This window comes from Vanacampus margaritifer, chromosome 19 (assembly GCF_051991255.1).
Source record: "Vanacampus margaritifer isolate UIUO_Vmar chromosome 19, RoL_Vmar_1.0, whole genome shotgun sequence".
NCBI classification, from domain to species: Eukaryota; Metazoa; Chordata; class Actinopteri; order Syngnathiformes; family Syngnathidae; genus Vanacampus; species Vanacampus margaritifer.
In genome coordinates, this window is record NC_135450.1 from 10,549,274 (window position 1) to 10,572,990 (window position 23,717).

Consider the following 23,717-nt stretch of genomic DNA (forward strand, 5'->3'; position numbering starts at 1 on the left):
AAACCCCAAGAGAGAACACTTGAGTCTGTGTTTTATTCGCGCGTAGGTGTAGAAATAGAAAAAAAAAAAGTGTGGATTGTCAGTCTTCAGCGAGGAGTGAGATGTGTGTGTGACGAGTGATGCTTTATTCAGGATCTTCTCGGGGCTGAATGTGGAATTTGCTCCTGATTCCGGCAAGCCTGGAGACGAGCAGAGGGAGCTCCCACTTGCACTCTGGCACAGCCAAGTGTCACGTTTACGCCGGCGTGTCTTGTTTTTACACCAAAAAGACATTTTGACGCCGCGGTGACGTGTTTCTAGACCGCAATGTTGTAGTTTTGCTCAGTTATGCTGTGTTTTTACACTGTGAGGTTACAACTGTGCTGTCATGTTTTTACACCATAATGTTATTTTCATGAGACATTATCATATTTTACATAAGGGATGGGAAACTTAAATGCTGGTGACAAAAAGGCAATTTTGGACAAAATACGTGCATATGTGCAAAATCTGTGCTCTGAATATTAGCAATAATAATAAGGAAATTATATAATGTAAAATTTACAACAAAAAACAATTAAATAACCACAAAACAGCAAACCAACGCAACAACTCATTTTGTGCATTTTTCTTCTTCACAAAAATAAACTCACTCAAAATGTTATTATTTAAGTACTATGCTTGTCACGCATATTCCGCAAAAAGTTATTAGGTCTACTTACGTTTTAGTATAAGGTCGTTTAAGACCCAGTGTAATGCAACTAAGCCATGTCTGCCATCCAGTGGTGAGTGGTGATATTACAACCTAAAACTACTGCCAACCCCTGCATACTCGTGAATCGGCATCCACAGATTTGCATATTCAGATAAAAAAAAAAGTCTATATATATATATATATATAATTTTTAAATTATTTCCCGGTTCCAAATTTTGCCCATGTTTTTTTTGTAGGAAATTTGAATATTGATAATATTAAATATGAGTCACTTAATTTTAATGAACTTTTTTTTTTTTTTTTTCAATTAATTTGTGGAAGGCCTTTTTTTTGTGGGGAAAAAAAAAAAAAAAAAAGTATTTCAGGCCAGTTGCCCACTCCAGTTTTACACCTTAATGTTTTCAGCCAGAATTTTTTTTACAATATTTTCTAGACGCCCCTACTAGTCTAAACACGGTATTCGCATTCATAATGGATTGTGGAATATGAATTAAGCAGCAAAATTCACGTGTTTTTATCCATCTCAGTACTGGCACTGTGATCATTGCGATGTCATTTTCATTCAACAGCAAGTGGCAAAATGGCCATCCCTTACGATGATTAAAACATTTTATTAACATTTTTTACAGTCCTTCATTGATACCATTTTGTCCATCCACGCTACGTCGTGACCGCCTCCAAACTCCACAAAGGATCCGTTGTAGTCGTGTCGCTGCTTTTTCCATCCAGTTTAATATCTCTTACTCCTTTTGGCTTTGGTGTCCAATCCCTGAGAGCTTTTCCGACTTGTGCAGCCACACGTCTCCGGTTGACCTTTTTCCCGCCGCCGAAATACCCGCCGCGGCGCGCTAATGTTCAGGACTTTATTGATGGCTTCCGCCAGTCCCGGCAGAGTCGTTTATCTGGTCTCCAGATTGCCGCCATCGCGCTAATACATCTCCAGATGTAGATTCTCCTTCATTTCATCAAGGAGGTGCCTCGTTGTCATCATTCGGAGGCCGACACTCGCGGGGATAGCGGCAGCGATGTTCGGATTTGTCATCGTTAACATCGTCGAGTCATAAAGTTTTGTTGTTTTTGCAGGTGTGCGACGGAAATACGCACCGGATGTAATTTGTCTGTGATGAGCATCCCCGCCATCCACAAGAGACTGAAGGTAAGACACGATAAAAACGGTTAATGCTAATGATGCTAACGCTACATACAAAGGCGGTTATATGGATACTTAAATTAAAAAAAAAAAAAAAAAGCAAGTTGAAAATACATAAAAAATTGATGGCATTTATATTACAATTTACAACTTTCCATACTAATCCTCACATGGTGATATATTTGAAGTTTATGGTCAAGCAAGTCGGCACTCGAGCAATACGAAATGTAACCTTTCTCAAATTAAGGGAATTAGTTTCTTTTTACCTTTAAACAAGAATTAATTTTTTTTTTTTAATGGTTCTAAAGGTCCTAATGGTCTGCAGTCAGGCAAGTGCAGGATTTTAGTCGGCGCTCGGGCGCTAACAAATGTTCAAAGTTTTGCAGATTCATCTCCAATCCAAGCAAAAATGATAATGACTTTCATATGACACGTCTAATTGTGGTTGATGTTTCTGAGGTTTATGGTCAAACGAGCACATGGTTCTAGTCGGCACTCGAGCACACACATTTTGCCATCATCAAACTTTCAGGGATTGTTTTTTGCATCTCAACAATAATTCTGCTACTTTTGAAACAATATAACACTATATAATATGATGAATGTAGCTGAGGTTTGTTAAGGTCGCATGAGTTCTTGTCGGCGCACTAGTACTCACAATAGTTGATTGTTGATTTGGGAATTATATATATATATATTTTTTTTTAAATTTTTTTCAGGAGAGCTCAGTATTGTTCATTCGATTTGACATCATCATTGCTCTCCTTTTTTTTTTTTTTAAACAAATAAATTAAAAAAATTTAAAATGTTTTTTTTTTATTTTTTAAATATTTTATTTTTTACATTTTACATTTTTTTATTTTGGGAATTATATTTGACACAATATGGTCAACATAACTTGTGTCTAAGACCGAGTACATAATTCTAGTCAGCACTCGAGCACAAACATTTCAAAATTTTCAAATTTTCAGGGACTATTTATATTTCTAGATTATTATTGCATCTCACCAAGAATTCTATTAGTTTTGAAACTACGTCTGACATAGTATAATGGATATATCTGAGGTCAAGTGAGTTCTAGTCGGTGCTCTAGCACTCAAAAAAAGTTTACCATCCTCACATCGTACCACCCTATAACTTTAAGGGATCGTCTTGCATCGAAGCAGTAATCCCGCCCATTTGGCAACGATATTTGAAACAAGAAGGTCCATCTAACTCAGTGGTCCCCAACCTTTTCTGTACCACGGACCGGTTTAATGTCTGCCAATATTTTCCCGGCCCAATCTAAAGGTTTAGCTGATAAAAACAAAATAAAATGCCAAGAAAAAAACGGTGGTATTTTCTCTATAATAATAATGAACGTAAATCTACTGTGTAATCATGTGCAACTTTATTAACGGTGTCCGTAGATATCGCACATAAACAAGAAGTACTGCCTTGTTGTCGATATCTGTTGACTCGTCAACCTGGAGCGCATACCGTGGTGAACTGGAAAAATTCCCGCGGAAATTTTGAATGGGACTGCTGACTCTTTGGTAATGAGCTGAACAGTTTAAAATTCAAACGACTGGAATCGGTCAAGAAATGTGAAAGTTAACCATAATCTAAAAATATGTCACTGTCACTTTAAGAGCGCACATACATTTTTGACTTGGAGCCGTCACGCGCCCCACATTCCATTGAGATTGCATGAGAGAAGCACCCCTTGAACAAAAGCCTCTCACGACTTAACGGTTGAAGATACAGATTCACGAAATGGCTCGTTAGAACGGCAAGGGTTTGGGGGACACGAGCATGTTCTCATTTTCTTAATCGGATAAAAAATGACCAAATGAGAGCAGGTTGAAAACTTATGGTGAATTATTAATTCTCTCCAACAGCTGTGTCTCAATGTCCTCTGCTATTTCCTCAATGCGCCGAGTGACGGTGCTCGCTGAAAGAGGCACCTGTGCAATCTTTTTGAACAGCAGCCTCTCCTAGGAGTTCACGGCAAATGTCTTTAGCGGCGGGTAGGATAAGGTCTTCACCAATAGTGAATGGCTTCTTTGGCCTTAGCAATACGGTTAGCAACCAAATAAGATGCTCTCAGTGCACTTGCCTGTGTGGACATGGTGGGCCATCAGCAACTTCTTCTGCCCCTCGTGTTCACGTTGTTTCCGTTGAAAATACTCCAAAGGCTTGCTTTTTGCTGTGGGGGTGCTTTCTCTCCAACTGGCGAACCAGTTTTGAAGGCTTCATCGCCTCATTAGAAAGCCGGTCACCGCATATTACGCACAGCGGGCTTGGTGCGTGGGAATCGCCCGTGGCGATAAATCCATATTTTAAACACGATTCTTGATACTGCCTGTTAAAGGCAGCTTTCCCTTTTTTTTAGAGGGTCCAGGTTCCTCTTCTGTCCCTTCATTGGACCGTTTCCACTTCGCAAAGAAACTTTTTAAAGAAGTTTGTTTTTTGCTCATTTTGCTAGCTTGGAATTAAATTTAGCGTGACGTATCATGTGACGTGTGGTGGAGCGGCCTTGAAGTGCGTCAAGCGAGACGGATGTAACAGACAGAATCCGGCCACTTTTCAAAATAAAACATCATTTTCGATAAAATAAAAATAATGCAATTTTTTTTCTTTGGGTACCAAATGACCCACGGCCCGGTACCAAATGACCCGGTGGCCAACTGATATTTAACTCTTTGACTGCCAGACGTTTTCAGAAAAGGGATGCCGTGGGTGCCAGCCGATTTTAAGCATTTTGACTGATCTTTCAAGGTCCATAGAAAATTATGTGTTTGGACTATGGAAACACACATACTGCCAAAACAAGATTGGACTCTCATCTTCCATCAGAAAAAAAAAGTTTGTTTCTACCTTATTCCGTTTTTGAGTAATCAACAATAGAAAATGGTTAGTTTCACCTGTTTTGAAAAAAAAAAACGTCTTTTAACGTCTTTGGCACTCCTCCATAGGATTTTACGAAACATTATTTAACGTTTTTGGCAGTCAAAGAGTTAAGGTCAAGTGAGTTCTAGTCGATGCTTGCAATTCCAAATTAATTTTAAGGGTAGTAAAGCCACGCCGTCACGTACTGCTCGTGATCCTGCGATCATTTATTCATATCCGTGTTCTCCTCCAGTGGGAAAAGGGGAATTACATAGATAGATGGCGCCATTTATTCCGCTTGACTTCCTGTGAAATGAGTCTCTCTTTGTTTTCCCGTGGTTGGTTCATCCAGATTTATTGCTCTGGTCCGTGCACTTCATGCCAACAGGCTCAGGGCGGCGCCGAACCATGTCAAGGATCACCTTTTTAAAAATTTCGAATGTGGGGTTCTCATCAGCGTTCCAGCACACATAAATGATTTCCTACAGTACATCTATGGAAGATTTTCTATACGTTCCAAGTTTGTGGATGCTGCTGTTCTATTCGGCACTCTAGCGTTCACAAATGGTACCATCCACATTCCTTAAGAAATAATTGCCCTAGTTTTTTTATAATGTCAGATCCAAAATGGAGCTTTAAGGTCAAAGCTTTCAGGGAATATTGTGTTGTGTTATTTGCAAAGATTTTGAAATGGTATCTGATGGAAAATGGTCAATGTCGCTGTTTCTGGACAAGTGAGTGCATATTTCTCTACAAAACCGGTTGTTCTCTTTTAGGGATTGTTTTGCATCTAAGCAATATTTTCATTTAATTTTGATATTTTATCTAATCCATAATTGATGTCGATGTAGCTTGAGTTGTGATTCTATACTCTAAAAACAGTTGAGTCAAAAATAACCCAACTATGGGTAAAAAAATGGGACCGATACTCTACTTGAGTCTTTTAGTGTAAAACAACTCATAAATATTGGTCAGATCCTTTACTTGGGTAAAAAAAAAAAAAAAGGGTCATTTTGTATAAAACAACCCAAAAAGTTGGTTCAAATTGACCCACAAAATGGATTGGTCCATTTTTAATCCATAATTGGGTTACTAATTGACCCAAATGTTTTTTAGAGTGTAGAACTCACAAATGTTAAAATTCAAAATTTTTGTGTCAGACCTGCAGAAGAACTTAAAATGTAGTTGCGTTGTATTATTTTTTTGCTACGTCTGATACTAAATGGTTGAAGCTGAGATGGTCAATCGAGTGTATGGTTCGAGTCAGCGCTCGAGCAGTCACATTTTAACCATTGTCTTAAAACTAAGGAAGAATTCTGTTAATTTTCGTACGATATCATGCAAGGATGGCCTATCTGCGGTTTAAGAATAGGTTCTATTCGTCGCTCTAGCACTCGCAAATTTTTACACTCTCACACTTTGAAGGATTGTCTTGCATCTAAATTAGAACTCAGTTGTTTATAGTACACTATCTGATCAAAGATTGACGCAGCCAAGACTATAAATCACGCGAGTGCGTAGTTCTAGTTGACGCTCTTGCCCTTACAAACTGCATCATACTTTCTCAGATTGTCTTGCGCCCTCAGATAAAATTGAGATAAAAGCGGTATGTCCAAACCCCCAAAAGGTTCGAAACGACTCGGCGGCAAACGGCGTTGACAGAGACTATCCGTTTCTTTTACAACACACCTCGGAAAATAGCGGCCATGATCACCGCGACGCGCGCTGTTTACTCGGAGACCCCCAGACGTCGGCGACGCGCAGCTGTCAGGCCTCATCATTCTCGCCGCTTACCTCACGTAATGACGGATGACAAGCCTGCGCCGTGAGGAAAAGCTCCTCCGCCGGTCGCACGCAGAGACCGCCGGCCGCACAAAGGAGCGCCGCGGATGAAAGACTGCAAGGCACCATGGGAAACGCAGCCCTTCGTCGGTCCTGCTGAGCCGTGCAGTAAATTACAGTTTACAGTTGGGAGCGGCGTGAAGGCAGCCGCTGCGCAGCAAACTTTTGTGCTCAAAGGATAATAATTCGATTTTTTTTTTTTTTACAAACAGATGGGCTGGGTCAGTTTTAGATGAGGATGAAAAAACATAGGGAGGGGAGAGTCAAATAAATTTTAAAATGTCAAAGTATAATATATTTATTATTATTATTGCAGTAAAAATGGTACATTTGAATGTTTAATTTGATTAATATTTTTAATTAATTACAGTATTAATATAATCAATACCGCAATGAAATAAAAAATAAATGTTAAAACTCAAAGGCAGTTTACGGTCTTCAATGAAGAATCTATTTGGAAAAGGAAAAAAAAAAAATATTTTTTTTACTGCAAAATTATTTTTTAAGAAATTGTTTTTAAAGGAAAATCTCACCTCATTCTAGCAAATAAATAAATATATAAAAAATCTTGGAAAACACACTTTTTACTCAATTTTTTTTTAAGAATAAACTTCTAAATTTTAACTTTTATATAATCATTTGAGAGTCATATTTTTTTTATTTCGTTTCTAAATTTATTTACTATTGTATTCTTTACTATTGTATTCTTTACTGTAAGTCAATGAGCCAATCATTTGATGAGATAAACAATCAACAAATGGATAATTATATTTTAACTAATTATTAGATTACATTTTGTTTATCCACCCCTGCACAATGCACTAAATAAATATCCCATATTACACTGCTATTGTATAATATGGGAATCAGGGTGAATTTAATGTGTTATTAATTTGTAATAGTGCATTAATGATGGTCTAATGTCTTATTAATATGTTAAAGTGTAATAACGTCTCAGTTGCACCATGCACTAAATAAATACCCCATATTACACTGCTATTGAATAATATGAGAGGCAGGGTGAATTTAGTGTGTTATTAATGTGTAATAATACATGAATGCATTATTAATGTATTAACATGTAATAACTTTTTATTTGTACTACGCACTAAAAAAAATGCCTCATTCTACCCTGTTAAGTAATATAAGGCTGAATTTATTGTTATTAATGCATAGTAATGCATTAATAATGCATAATGCGCAACGTTGTGGTTTTTACTGCACTGCATTATACAGAAAGCAATTTATAAAGTTGTTTTTTTTTTTTTTTTTTTTTTTAGCTTCAAAGGGGGACTGAAATATTACAAATGGGTTTTAGTATTAGATGGCTAAAATTGCCAGGCGAGTGAGCAAGAAAATACCCTTCCTAACCTGCTGACACAGCACAATTGTAGATATGGCCAACGTAGGAGGTTTGGGGTTGTGGTAATGAGGTGACCCTTGAACTTGCTGCAAGGTGTGCTCTCATCACGAGGTGTGTGGAAGGTCAGGCTTTTCTCACAAGAGCCCCCCTCATCAATTATCTTCCCTGCTGGTAAAATTAAGATGTGCGATGCGATGAGGGTGGGAGAAGGGGGAGGTGCGTGCTTAAGTGTGGAATTGTAAGAGGCGGACACACACTGGTGCCCAGCAGGGGGTCCGAACAACACATCCAGGCCGCTGAGGCTAATAATGCGCGCAAATAGCCGCCTTTTGCAGCGTGCTCGGCATCACGGATGATTTACGACGCTGCTTGATGGTATCCAGGCCGTAGTTTGCGGACAAGAGCAGCGGCAATGCATCTGGCATAGATTACAAAGCGCGTCTTCCTCAGTAAGTCTGAGCCAGGTGAATTAATTCAGCTACTGTGGACCACAACCGCTGGCTCTGTGTTTTCAGGAAAAGTCTGGAAAATTAGGAAAAAGTGATGTCACGCTTTGCCTCGCTATCCTGTTGTGAACCCTGGGCTCTCCGCTCTGTTTTAAGGAGGCGTGCTTCTTGAGACCTGACAAATAACCAACCGCCTCTTATCACTTACACGAAATCGTACTTTTTGATTGCTTGTAATTTGCATACGTTTACAGTTTACTTCCCCTTGCAAAATATTCTCATACGTCGAGATGTCACTGAAAAGCCAGCAACATATGATTATGTAAGATTGCAGGAAAAGCCAGAAAACTGTTTCTGGATGTGCCAGAATTTAAGCAGTTTTGGTACCCCCCCCCCCCAAAAAAAACTATTTTACTGTTTTTTTTTAAATTATAAAAATAACACGATACTGTACTTATATTGTATTGTGTTGCACACACCCTTTTTTTTAAGCTAAGTTTTAACGTTTAGCAATGTTAGCAAACATTGCATGTTGTACTACAGTGTCTAAATTTTCATTGTTTACATTCTAACTCTGTACTTTTAAGTGACATTGATATAAAAAAAAATACATATCAAACATTGGATATTGGCCAAATGTTGCTGTGTTTTTAAATTAAACGTGTCTCAGAAATTATGATTACTGGAATGGTAGCTGACTACCACCATGCTAAACACTAGCCTTGAGGCTAAGGCTAGGCAAAGTCAATGTTGTTTCTGTGAAAGTAAGCCAAGAGGTAAACTATTGTGCTTGAGTAAGTGAAATTGTTGTGGATTTTTTTTCCCGCACACATTCTATAAAATATTTTTGAGCTGGTTTGGGTAATAACATCTAGCTTCATTCTGTATAGTTGTTTAATCCTGCGAACTGGTTTTGGCTAAGTGCTATATGCTAAGTAGCTTATAGACTAAAGCAAACAAACATTTTTTTATCTTTATAGTTTAGCGTGAGAATGTAAAACACTGCTTTGTCCGAGATTTCTATGCTAAAAGACCGTTTTTATTGTTTTTTGTTTTGTTTAGTTTTTTGTGTGGCTTTGAGCCGAATTCATGCCGCACAGCTTAAATCAACAAGGCGAGATAACGCCTCTCGCATTCATAACGACTTCATTAGAAGAAAAGAGACAGCTGGTCTATCACTGAACACCAGCGAGTCTTTTTAAAACCTTTTTTTTTTTCTTTCTCCGTTGCAGTTTGTTTGGGCTTGAAAGCCGCTGACGCAAATATGAAATGCCGAACATCTCTTTGTTATTATTATTTTTTCCACATCCAAGGTTCTCTTCAAAGTGAGAAATATTCTGACGCCAAGTTCTGTTGTTGTTGTCAGTGTCGCGCCGAGCACTCCAAGTCCCGCAAAATCATTTTTTCATCTCGCGTGTCCGACGCGTCAGCAGCAGCAGTCTTATTTAAGACTTTGGACTTGCTATTGATTTTCATACCGGGTGTCTTCATCCCCAGAGGTTGTCGAGGGTCTTTAGCAGGTATTTGTTTTCAGGCCCTTGGACTTGAGCTGTCGCAGATGATGTCATCTTAGCGGGTTATCATTTGTGTGACCTTGTTGTTTCCTGCTCCCGTTTAATAGGAGAATCAGGAGAATCCGCTTTTGTGGTTTGATGTATTATGACGTCTTGTCAGTGGAGTGGCTGTAATGGTTGACATATACGGTGATATGACGGTCCCCTAAAAATATAAAAAGAGGACATCTGGTCACTTGAGATTTGGTTAAAATGCCAGCCAATGGCTTGACAACAAACTTCCAGCTGAACTCCCGGCTGTTTTGCTGGATTTTGTCAGGAATCAGAAAAAAAGAAGTAGTATATTTGTATCTGTTTGTTTTGCAGCAATTAGCATTAGAATATAGCGAAGTTTCATCATTATTCACAAACCTGTTGAAAACACTGGCAAAAAGAGCTATTTGCAACATGGCCCTGGCTGATCTCATATACTGTGCTGCCACCTGCTGGCCATTTTTTTGTAAAAACTACCATTCTTTTAAGTGACCTCTTCATGTCAGAAGCTGTATCAAAGCCTTTTGTATGCTGTAGCATTAAAAAACAAACAAACGTATAAATACGTTTTTGGGAGTGCAGGACAAAGTATTAAAAAACATATTTGTATTGTATTGTATTTGTATAATGAGTTAATGATCAAGATTGAGATTATGATATATTAAGATTTTTTTCCCCTGCCACTCCAATATAAAACGTATTTGACGTCAATTTCCACTACTGGCGCTTAATGAGTTAACCAGGAAAATTAAATCGTGGTGATTTACTTTCCGTTGGTTCCCAAATGTGGGAAAAAAAAGGACTAATTTGGTCACCATTTAAAAATAAATAAATAAATAAATAAAAATCCCCAGCTTCTTGACACCTGTATGAAATTCCACATACATAAAAAGAAAATATAACTTGGTGGTGAGTTTTGTGTAGAGAGCCCAATAGTAGAAAAAGAGGACATCTGTTCACCATAGATAGGTTTAAATTTCTTACCGGCATCCTGAAATATATATTTGCATTCTTTCCTCGTGTTGGATGTTAATGGCCATCTGCACACACACACACACACACACACACACACACACACACACCTCCCAAGATGTTTTACAACATTTTCCACATACATGACCAACTAGTGTTTGCATTCTTCAAAACAAAGCACACATTTTCCATATGAACAGCCTCAGCTCAGCTGCGATGTATTATTTCACATTGGGACGATCCATAAAGAATTAGGCTAATTCCTGGGTCCCAAAGCACATGTAAGCGTTGTTAATAGAGAAAACCTGTGCATTTTTATGGATGCTACAAACACAGATGTGGTAACGAGCGCTATAGAAAGTCTTAAAGTGCGTTCTTACACTGGTGGGTGCCGCGGTTTCTCCGCACGGCCAGCTGGAAAACGCCGGAATTTTATCACCATGTTCACAATTTATAAAAAGTACACCTAAAAAAACATATTTTCCTTACTTTCCAAACAATTTTTCCCCAGTTGCAAGTATGTCCTGTGATCTCTGGAGCGAATTGAGAGCATCCCGGCACAGAGCCTGGGGGAACGCCTCCCCTTCCAACTCACCTGTATGCTCCCTTTCTTTGCTTCTCCTTTTTATCTGGAGGCCGTGTTGTTTTGCTTGTGCCAAAAAATCAATAGCTATCACACTCGAGAGAAGACGGCGTGCCGTCCCCGCCTGCCTGACGGCTGTCATCTCCTTTAATTGCCACGCTAATATCGTCCCCGCTCAGCCTGGATGTAGGGCAGCAGGCCTGCGGGCGCTCCTTCCTCATCACCTCGTCTTCCTCCCCAATGCTCCACCAAGTGCAAACATGAGGGAGTAAGTTTGGTTTTGTCCTATTACATTTAAACCCAAGTAGTGGATGAGTAGAACTTTTGTAGCATTGCCTAAATGGACAGGAAATGTTTAAAAGGGGAGCTCAAGGCCCCCACTAGTCTAAACACGATTCATCAAGTAAGAATTAAGCAACTCACTTCACTACTTAAGCACAATACACTTTGTAAATAGACACCTAGGGCACATAACACATTCCTTGGAGGGGTGGGGGGGGGGGGGGGGTGGGTGGGGGTCACCATCTTCGCGCCGCAACTCACCTCCAATTTTGATGCACCACACAACCATGAGGGGCGAGTGACCCTAGGGTGGCGGGGGCTAGGTTGTGGTGGGTGGCAGGGGTAAATGGGGGTGCGGGGGGGTTGTGAAAGAGAGAAAGAAAAAAAGAGTAAAATAATTAAGCAGATTCTTTCATTTTTTTATCAATGTCAGGGCACTGCCATTTTGTCCCGTGACGCCCTCTGCTGTCCACTGGAATGGACGTCAAAGCGCCCTCGGGCTCACATTGCGACCGTCATGTGACCAAACCCAGAAAACGGTTGAGCTGACGTTCGCAATGCGAGCCCGAGGGCACTTTGACGTCTATTTCAGTAGACAGCAGAGGTCAGCAGTGTAACATTTTGGCGACGTCACTTGCCATGTGTACTGTAGTTTAGAACAATAAAATGCAAATTATAAGCATTATTTGGCACACAAAAATAGTCATCTCCAATGTGCTTTATTGGCCTGTGCTGGTATATTCCTCGCTCTTCTGTGTGGTTAGCAAGTGACGATCCAGATGTGTGTTTTCTCAAGAGGCCGATCCAAAACCCTCCGGTTGTTTTTGGAAGGACGGCAGCTGTCGCTCCAAACCATTTTTTTTTGTTTGCACAAAGTCTCAAATTGCGCCTCTTGCCGTCGCTTTGCGTCCCTTTTAATGAATTATCCCCGACTTGAAATTGACGGCGCTTATAGTCCAACGGGAAGTGCTGACTTTGCGTGCCACGACTTTGATTGATTGCTTTGAAATTTGGCGCAAATAACGGGCCCGACGCTCAACTAATTGCACCTTTACATCCATTATTTCCTTGAGGAAATAATGGAAAGTGAATTTTGCTCCAGGCACCACTGCCGTCATAAAACCTTTATTAACTTTACGGCCAGCCCGTCAAAGTGTAAGAATAAGTTATGTATCATGAGTGGATCCTCCCCCAACTACTAGAAGAACTTGAGCGACTTCAGAATCAGAATCAGATTTGTTGGCCGAGTATGTAAAAAGACACAGTGTGTCTTCACAGTTGCAACTCATCCAAGAAACACGAAAAATAACAATGACCAACAGAAGGAGAAGGAATGGGAAGCCTGGCGGTTCGCTATTTAGCGCCACCGAGTTTCTTAGGTGGAAAGAAGGAGGCACGAGGAAAGAGTTTGCATGAGCGGTTGTCCGGTGAAATTGTGACATGCATTAGGCTAGCTTACTATTTCTATGCGGCGAAAATATATCTACGCTTTGGATAGTCCCTTGGCATGGCAGCTTTAGAGCTCCTCATTGTAGGCTGTGAGTGACGCATGTCACGCAGAGAAAAACAGAGGGGGATTAAAAATTAAAAATCAGTGACCACATAAAATAACATTTGTGAAAACTGCATAAAATAACATTGAATACATATTTAATAGAATTACTTTGATTAGAAAATTATGAAGCTAACACAAATCTAAATGTAATTAAATCAATATAATTAAATCTAATTAAATGAAACTTTTTTTAAATTGCATAAAATAAAATAACAAAATTAGTGAAAAACAATGAGAGAAAGATACATACAAATCAACAAAATTACATAAAATAAACCTAAATAAAAGTGCTGTAGCAAAGGGATCCAAACATAAAATAGCATTAAATCAATAAATTAAATAAATTATAAAAAATATATATTTTTATTATATTATGATTGATTGAATTGTATTATAATTGATTAAAATTTAAGAAAGTTAAAAAAAATAATGTTGTAAAATAAAATAATTACAATTAAATCTAATTAAATGAATTAAAATTCAATTACATTGTAGAGAAAAGTAATGAAATTACATAAACCCAAATTAAAATGAAATACAGTCAAATGAAATAAAATGTAATTAAATCACATAAAATAAAATCTGATACAAATACATTTAATACAATTGTATAAAATTCCATCTAATAAACGTAACCAAGAAATTTTAACGTCAACTCAAAACTGTTATGTCAGCAGTTTTTTTTTTTTTTTTTTTTTGTCACCGCTTGTATCGTAGCATGCTTGGGTGTACCTAACGACATCTTTCATCCAAGCATCTGTGGAAAATAACAAGCCAGGGGTTTTCGACCTTGACTTGATTTTTGGCGAAAGGTTCCAATTTGGACCAAATGTGGACCTCAGATGTTGGTCATGTTGACGTTTGGAAGTTTTCCCGTCATGGCGTCTCGCTTCAGACGGCCAGAAGAACACAGGTGCTTGAAACACATTGTGCTATGGCAGCAGCGTGCGTGCGTGCGCGTGTGTGTGTGTGTGTGTGTGTGTGTGTGTGTGGCCAAATACGCTCACCCAGCTGGGCTGGACGGAGCCGGTGGCAGTGTTTCTCGGACCATCTGCCGCCCCGCTGCTTGCCTCGCCGTCCTCGTTCACATGCCAGTGCCAAAAACATGAGGATGATCCTTCTGTTGGCTTTTGGACGGCTTCATTACCTCCACCAAGGAGCTGATACTTTACAAACAACACAAATGAAGGCTGTGGCCCGACCGATTAATAATATTCAAGCTGTTTTTTTGTTAGTTTTTTTTTTTTTACACAGCACATTACCCCATAAAACAAAGATAATAACATTCAATATGATACAAATGTCTATCAATCCCTTCACAGAAGCACATAGCAACAACGTTAAGAAGTAATCACGTCAAAGCACCCGCTCAATTCCCGCCTTGACATTTACTCTTTGCAAAGTTAGCGCCCTATTGAGTGCTTGCGTGTCGAACTCTTGATGCTTTAAGAATACTCCAAATATAATGACACTCAAATTAGTCCTTCATCGTTATTATCATTTTTTGTATTTTTAAGTTATGTTTTTTTTTTTGTTCTAATTTAATATGAACTAATTCTATCATATTTGTGCCGGCTGTGGATTGTGAAAGTCTGGTATTCGCCACTGGCGTGCAAATGAGTCACTGAATAAATGAATCTAATATAGTTTCTCATTTATTCAATTGAGTCCGGGATTAGATTCTCTCCGCCTGTTTAATATTTCATGGCTGCACTCGTGTCCATTAGTGACATTTGGATGTTCTTAAACTGTAGCGCCTCGCAATATCTCAACTTATTAAGAGTCTGTTCATACTGCGATGTTTTGGTTTGAGGACAAAATACAGCTGCCTAAGCTTGTTAGAGTGGCAGTGAAATTTGGTAGACATGTCAGACATAAGTAGACCTGCAAATAAAAAAAAAAGTCTAAAGAACACACAGGAAGTCAGCCATTTTGGTAAAGTTTGATGATATAGCCTACTAAAATAAAAAGCTAATACATAATTTGGGTTTAAAAATTCAGCCCTCAAAGGCACTTTAATTTAGGACTGTAAAGTTTCGTAGACATGTCTACCATGAGAAGACGCACACAAAAAAAAAATCTCAATAACCCATGCCTGAGAACCCGCAGGAAGTCAGCCATTTTGATTTGAATCAGCCATTTTAGGATCATTTTGGCGAGTTAATTTTGATGATATCCTAAAATGAAAAGCTAATAAAAATTTGCCGCCCAAATTTATCATGAATAGACCAACAAAAAAAGTCTCAAGAGCCCGTGCCTGAAACACACAGGAAGTCAGCAATTTGTGTTTGAAACGTCCATTTTCGGGTCATTGTTTGATTTTATGCTATCACGAAAAGCTAATCATTTTGGTTTAAAAATTCCAACCCCAAAGGCACTTTAACTTAGGTGTGTGAAATTGGTAGAAATGTCTATCATCAGTAGACCCGCAAAAAAAGTCTCAAGAACCCATCCCTGAAAACACGCAAAGTCTGATATTTTGGTTTGAAGCGGCCATTTTAGAGTTGTTTTGATGTGCTTGAATGAAAAGTTAAGAATTTGGGTTTCAAAATTCAGCCCCCAAAAGCACGTTAATTTAGGAGTGTGAAATTTGGTAGACGTGTCTATCATAAGTAGACCGTGGGTTGTTGTCTGTAGGTCCCCCCAAAAAACAGGAAATCAGCCATTTAGGTTTGAAACAGAAAACTTAGGGGCCATTTTGGCCAGTAAAATTGGATGATAGGCTATTCTAAAATGAAAAGCTAATAATTTGGGTTTAAAAATTCAGCCTCCAAAGACACTTGGAAATTTGGAAGGTATGTCTATTATGGGTAGCCACAAAAAAGTCTCAAAAACGAATGCCTGAAAAGACACAGGGATGTCCGCCATTTTGGTTTGAAGCAGCCATTTATAGTAATTTCGTCACTTAGCTGTAGTCCAGTATAGTTTGATCTCACTGTAAAACATGAAATCAGTGTTGGCTTATTTTTCTAAATGTAATCCTTTCAACGTAGGTTTTCAAGAGGGAAGATTAAAAAAAAAAAGAGGATTTTTTATGTTTCTTGGCTTCCACTTGAAGATCTCTCTCCGAGCGTGGGCGTGTTTTATATGGAGTATGCCTATCATGGGACAAAGAGCGGGAACAGGAAGTCTCGCTTGTTTATTACTTATTAGCGATTCAGCTCAAACGAGTTTGTTTAGCACGTACTTAATTACCTCCATCGCATTAAAGCTCAGAATAGACATGCCTGTTCTTGGCGGCGGCGGCAACGGCAGCTCGGCTCGCCCATGGCGCTGATTTGATGTGCGCTCCGCTAGACAATTTGCAGTTTATTACTGCTGTGTCCAACTCGCTCCCTGATGAGATTAATCAATGTCTGCGAATGGCGGGGCGACGCGCCGTTCGCGTTCGCCGCAGCTCATATCTGAAACCATCCGCCGGCCGGCCCATCCTCAAGCGCGTTTAAGTTTGGGTTGGGAATCGTGATGGCTGGGCTACAGGGACCGAGACGGCCCCCTTTTTCCCCAAACCAATTTCAACTTAAAGACTCTTGAACTCTTGTGTTCTTTTAATGGACTTGGACTTTAATTGACAACGGTACCTTGACTTACAAGTTTAATTTGTTTACTGACCACGCTCGTAACTTACTTGCAGTACAACAAGTTTTACATTTTGGTCTTTTATCTGTTTCGAAGAATAAAAAATGGGAACCCTTACGTGACGGTACCACTGTATCTAATAGTCACGTATGGGCCGGAGTCTTTTGTTTTACCGCAACACTTCTCGTAATTGTGTGAAGGGGAGGTGTTGACTGTGATTGATTGTTTACCCCTTTTGCTGTTTACACACACATACGCACACAACCTGCACACTTGTACACACATACACACGGTGAGGCTTGATGAATTATGTATCGCTGCAGTGGAAACAAAGCAATCAATATAAGATGTCTGCCTTGGCTACTGAGCACAAACACTGGCAGCGAAAAAATAGAGAGATCAGGTGTTTATAGAGGCAATATGGACGCAAGTATTGGGACGCAGTTCAGTGCCTAATCAACTAATCAATCACAAGTTAGATTAGAATTCTGACCAAAACAGCTCAACTGCTATTTACCACTTTTGGTACCCCAAACTTGGTTGTATATCTTGCATTGAAAGCTGTGAATTGTCAACAATCAACAACAATCGGGCACCCTGATTTTGGGGCACCATGCTTGGTGGCGACACCAAAAAGTAGTACAGTGATTTCTGGAATATGAGCCGCTACTTAAAAAAAATATATATATTTTTTTACTTGCATTTGACCCTGTGGCTAATACAAAGGTGCGGCACTATAAAAGAAGCGCAAATACAGTAGGAGAGACAGAACCAGAGCGAGACAATTTGCACCCTCATTATGGAAAAGTAGCGGGAACACGGTACGGTAACAGTATTCCGCAAATTTAGCTAACCCGGCTTATAGTCAGGTTCGCCTTATAGGCCGGAAATTACTGTAATTTAGTTACATAAGATTCATTTCTTATAGTAAAACTTTTTCCCAAATTAGTAAAACGTACCAAGACAATTCATACTGTACCACTTTTTGGCATCCTTTTTTTGAGGACCTGGTGTTTTGACAACCAAAAAGCACTTCTGCCCTCGCTACTTTTTGGAACCATTTTTTGGGGGATAAAAGCGTTATTAGGTACCAAAACTGGTCCTTAATGTACCAATTTTAGAAAGCAACGGCAATTTGGTACCAAAACAACCGTTTACGACTATACCACTTTTTGGTACCCTGTCTTTCGGGCACCATGCATGGTGGTGATTTGGCACCAAAACAACTGTTCCCTAGCCTACCATTTTTGGCATCCCACTGTAGGGAAACGGCAACGTGGTAAGCAATAAGTACCACCAGAAACAACCGTATATACTATTTTTTGGCACCCTGGTTTTGATAACCGATCCTTTCCCTACCACTCTTTGGGGTACCAAAAAGTTTTTTGATTTGGTACCAAAGCAAATATTCCTTCAGGTATATAACCTTTTAGAACCACACGCAGTTATGATTAGTTTATTTTTCCTAAAGTAATCAGGGTACCAAAACAACTGATCCATCCCGTACCGCTTTTTGGAATGCTGCTGTTGGGTGCAAGGGGCGTTTGGTATCAAAATAACCGGTCCTTATTGTACCAATTTTGGCACACTGCTGTTGGAACGCAAAGGTAATTTGGTACCAAAGCAATTGATCCCTACCATAGCGCTTTTAGGTACTCTTGTTTTCTGCACCAAACATGGTGGTAATTTGGTACAAAAACAACTGACCCTTATCGTACCACTTTTTAACATCGTGGTAGGCTTAGACATTCGGACTGGTCAACAGAGACTGCAGCACAATAACAAAGACCAAAAACCAGACAAGGATTTTGAAGCATACAGTGTTAAACTGGACTTTCATGCATACATTTTTCCCCAGCGGGTCCTGCAGGGTTTCGTTAGCGTCCTCCGCTAGCTCGCTCAGAGCCCATGAGAGAGATGCGGCTGATTAAGAGCTACAGATCGCTGGAGGAGAACGACCTTGGCGTTGGTATCGGAGAATGTGGGAAACGCTGGCGAGCAGCAGCGCTCCCCAGACGAGCGACGCAGCCCGAACAATGAGCTGCAGGCTCCCTTTTTTTTCAACCCCCCCCCCCCCCCACCACCTTTTTTGAGAGGTCGGGAAGTTGCCATAACGATGTGAATGCCGCAATACAATGTGATTTTATAGTATATAATGAATATTGACACCATGTAGAAATGTATGAACTCCAACCATCTGTCTCCTTGTCAGAATGTATCCCGCATAGATGGGTATGATTAATAGATTATCCATTCCTGATTATAAAGAATTTGTCAATCACGGACAGTTTGATCTATATAACCTAACGTTTGTAGCAAGCTGGTATTGTACTCGTGTGCGGCCTAAATGGGCTGCGGTAGAAATTACTAATTGGATTTTCCTGGCTTCCCCCCCGTCGCCAGTACATCCACTTTTTTTTGGTGCCACCTTAACGGGTTGTGGTAGAAGTTGCCAATAGGGAAGAAATTACTGATTGGATTTTCCTATTTTAAGAACTCTGTATGTTTTTATATCAAGATTGTGTAATTACTATTTCTTGAAACTTGGCTCCTTAGTGGATATTTGTGTGTGCTGCCTAAATGGGCAGTAGTACAAATTGTCAAGAGAAGGAATCAGAGAAAAGTTTGATGATTGAGTGTTAACCAGCCGTAACTTTGTGTCTAGACATATCGTTCGCTTAATCTCGACCCATCATAATATGCCTAAACGGGTGGCGGTAACAATTGCCCTATCGTCATTACGTCTTGAAATTGCCACTATAATGGCTTTTCTCGTGTACCGCCTAAAAGTGCCGCAGCAGAAAATATCAGCAGGGAGAAATCTTTTAAAGATGGAGGATAATTGTCCTAGTTTAAGACAAGAGCCCAAGCATGTTTACGGAGAGAATGCCATTGTATTATATCTTGAAACTTATAATGGGTTTTGTTGTGTGCCGCCTAAATGGGTTATTGTGGAAACTGCCAATAGGAAGAAAATGTCAGAAGGTACAATTAACCTGTTTATCCACCTGTTGCTATTCATAGAACAGAATAACAGATTTGGGTTCAACTGAACAGTCCCAGATTTCACATTTAAGTAAATGGCTGACAACCAGCATCGCAAATTGCTTTTATGTGCATGATTTCTGTTTCAGTCAACTCGACATTTACCATAAAAACAAAAAAAACTGCCAAATGTTAAGTATAGATATTTATTCATGATGCAATAGTTCATATTGTCAACAGAGGCCTCTATAACGCGTTTGCTGCAAGCACTCCAACATGAGAAAGTGGCACATGGCATTTGAGCGAAAACACATTTGCCTCACTCGACTCCAGGCAGCTGCTGGAAAAGACGGCGGTAGCGGCGGCAGCGGCGGCGGCGGCGGCTTGACGATGTTATCCGCCTGCGGAACAATGGAAACAACAACAAAAAAATATTTATTTACATGCATCAGCACCGTGTTTCCACATCATTTTCTTCACTTTACGTTAACCGGCGCCGGCGAGCTATTACATTCCGACACCTCAGTGACATTTCATTCAAATGATGGACAGCCTGACACAGATGATTTTCTGTCATATCAAATTGATGCCACATCTGCCATTGCTAAATCTACATTGTAGATGTACCCTCTAAGATTGGGACTCTTATGCTTTTTGGGTCCAGTAACCCCTTACAGGCGAGAAAATAACCTACCTAGAAGCTATTTATCTTCAGTGAACCTGTGTGCTAATTGTGGAGCAAGACACAGAGCCCCGCCCCCACCCAAGATGATGCCACAACATGGCGGCCTTTCTCTAAATGATGCTCCTAAACTCACTTTAACATCCAGTAGCTCTATCTTGTTAACTCACATCCAAATGTTATTCTACAAATGGCAGCAAAGCACTACTTTTCCTCTAACTGAAGCTCCTCAATTCACTTCAACACAGTTCCTTGGTACCAACATGATAGTAGCAAGGCAAAAAAATAAATAAATAAAAACATCTGAATTTGTGAATGCTGAACCGCAAATATGCAGGGGTTCATTGAGTAAAATAATGGCGTGATTTTAAGTTGTTAGCCAAAATGCTAGCGTTAAGTCACTAGCATTACATTGGCACTAAGCTAACAAAGCTAGCTCCAGGATTGATTTTGGCATTTAGCTTGTTAACCAAAATACTAATATTATGCTTATAACGTGATGCAATATGTTATGTTGCGCTGTAACTAGTTAAGCTAACCAGGCTATGTAGTCAGGGTTATGACTTTTATATTTGCTATCTATTGATTTTGGCTTTTAGTTAACTAAGCTCTACAAGGTATTTTATCGGCATAGTACAAGCTTAGTGTTTAAGATAATGAGGCTAGGTTCGTTTGTATAGACTGTCTGCTGCTTTTGGCTTTTAGTTTAGCGCATTAACCAAAATTCTAACTTTATTCTAACTAAGCTAAAGTATAGCTCCACACCTCAACAACTAAGAAGAAAAGTTAGCTCCTGGTTGCAACATTTGTACTAGCTAATAATTGCGCCTTAAGTTAGCTTTTTAACCAAAAGGCTACTTTATGCTCATACCGCGAGGCCTCGTTACAAGCTTAGCGGAAACAGCTAACTAGCACCCAGTTGAAATCAGAAGGCCTAAAGAATAGCGACAAGTCAAAGATGGATGCCTCCGTCACCTCTTTCTCTCAGAGCTTGATCGCACTGGCAACTCCCAAGAAGCGATAGTTTACAAGGCGAGTGTGTATTTACGCCTGCACTCCTCCATTGGAGTCTTCTCGACAAGGCTGTGCATTTTTTATCACTTGTAGCGCAATCATTCTCTTTAAGCCCCCAGGCTGAACGCTGAGTCAGCTCACCTCCGTATGGAGATTGGCTTCCTTAGCCCAAGGGGGTTATTGATCTCGCACCCCACCTTTTTATACACAGGAAATGTTGCCCTCTCAACTTGTTTGGCTACACGGGAGCCCCGCTGGGCCAAGGATGGGAACAATGTCACACTGTGACGAGATTGTTAAACTTAATATGTAAGCTACGCTGTGGAAGGCCCACATCGTTTTTTTTTTTCAGTTCCTTTCGATGAGGAAATTTGATTTATATACAGTATATGGGTAAACAACACATCTGAGGGGTATTTTTTCTCACCTTCTGCACCACGAAACGACATTTCGTGATTCTAAGTTGATTAGCGCAGCTTGCCCGGTGTGAAATAAAATCTTTAAAAACACAACGTTGCGCACTGGCCTGCAGGTGACTAACACTCTTTCTCTTTTGCCACACGGCGCACAGCGAGCGAGCGAGGCACCGCCGCAAGCAGATCAATGGCATGCGAGCCTAAGAGAGACACAAAACCCTCTCAGTTTTCTTTCTTTTCTTTTTTTTGGGAGGTGGGGGTCGGGGGGTGGGAGGTAGACTTTGAATAATTTATTTGTTTTTTGTCCTGCTGCAGACGATTTATCAGTGTAGAAACTTTATTGGAGACTAACTTAGCTCTTATGTTTTGTTTTGCAAGAGAGAATCTCCAATGAATGCTCTGCCGTGCTTAAAAATCCATAATTGCCTTTAGATAATAACACACTTATCTCCAGACAAAGCAAAAAGACATGTTTAAAACTCTTAATTGTGATATTTGGGCTCAACTTTGACTTGTTTTCTGCCTGTTTAAAAGTTGTACAATTTTTGCTTCCCACAACCACCTCTGTGGGGAATTCGATTGGGCAAAGATCAGCACACAACTTTGCTTTTCCTCTCCTGAATGTGAAAATACTGCAATGTTTCGTCAACAAATGTCTCTTAGATTGAACCAAATGAACAGAAACGGAACCAAAACTAGAGCTTGTACAAGAATTGGACCTGAAGTAGAACATGAACCAAAACCAGAAGTCGAGCCTCAACCATTATCCACACCAGAACATGAACCGCATGTAGAAGTGCAACCAGAATTTGACAGAGTAGAACCACATCTTGAATTAGAACCAGACCCAAGCCTAGACCCTGAAACATAATTAGTAATAGAACCAAAACGACAACTACGCATAGCAACATTACAAGAACCTGTGCTAGAACTTTAAGCTGTAGTACAACAAGGTACAAAGCCAAATGTACAACTTCAACTAAAACCAAAACCAAAACACATAACAGAAGTATGGTAAAACTAGTACTAGAACCAGACCCAGGTATGGACCATCAGACAGAACTACAATTCTAGAACAGACAGAACTACAATTCTAGACCCAAATGTTTTACTAGAACTAGAAGTAAAACTATTACAAGAAGCAAAACAAGAGAGCGAGAGAACAAAAACTAAAATTAAAACCCATCCAAGACTCAGAAGTGGTCTGGGTGTAGAACAAGACCTTTAGCCAAAGCTAAAGATGAGCAACAAGTGTAGCTAATACCATACGTTGAAAACAACCATAACTACAACCATAAATACAACAAGAAATAGGAGGAGACCCAAACTAATATGAGAACCACATTGTTTCAAATTGATTTTTCAATCCAAAGGATCTCACGGACATACTTGGTCTTGATGAAGGTCTGCTCAACAGAGTAATTTAATGTTGTATTGAGCTTAAAGGCTCTTAAAACTCGCATGTGTGCCCAGTTGTCTCATTTTTTCCCAGTCCTTTTCCAATGAAGATATTTCCTCACTGTCAGCAGTCAGTGTTTCATGTGTCCTCTGAATGTCTGCTGATATCTCCCAAGGCGCGTACACACACACACACACACACAGACACAGCAGGTGTCTGGCTATTCCCCATTGCCATCTTGTGTGACCGTGTTTGCTTGAGTGACAGCTCTTAGTTTGTCTGGGTTGTCCGTGGTTACGGCCCAAGGGCTCGCACCCAGGGGACCGTGACCTTGTCA

The 23,717-nt window shown here is 39.8% G+C and overlaps 1 protein-coding gene across 2 annotated transcripts in view; it reads left to right on the plus strand.

Annotated features, from left to right (window-relative positions):
- The window catches only part of klhl29 (kelch like family member 29), a 179,337-nt gene that overhangs the window by 11,798 nt on the left and 143,822 nt on the right, over positions 1-23,717 (plus strand). For both annotated transcript variants that reach the window (XM_077553143.1, XM_077553142.1), the window contains exon 2: positions 1,778-1,850. The gene's annotated coding sequence lies outside the window, so the exon portion shown is untranslated. The remainder of the gene's footprint in view (positions 1-1,777; positions 1,851-23,717) is intronic.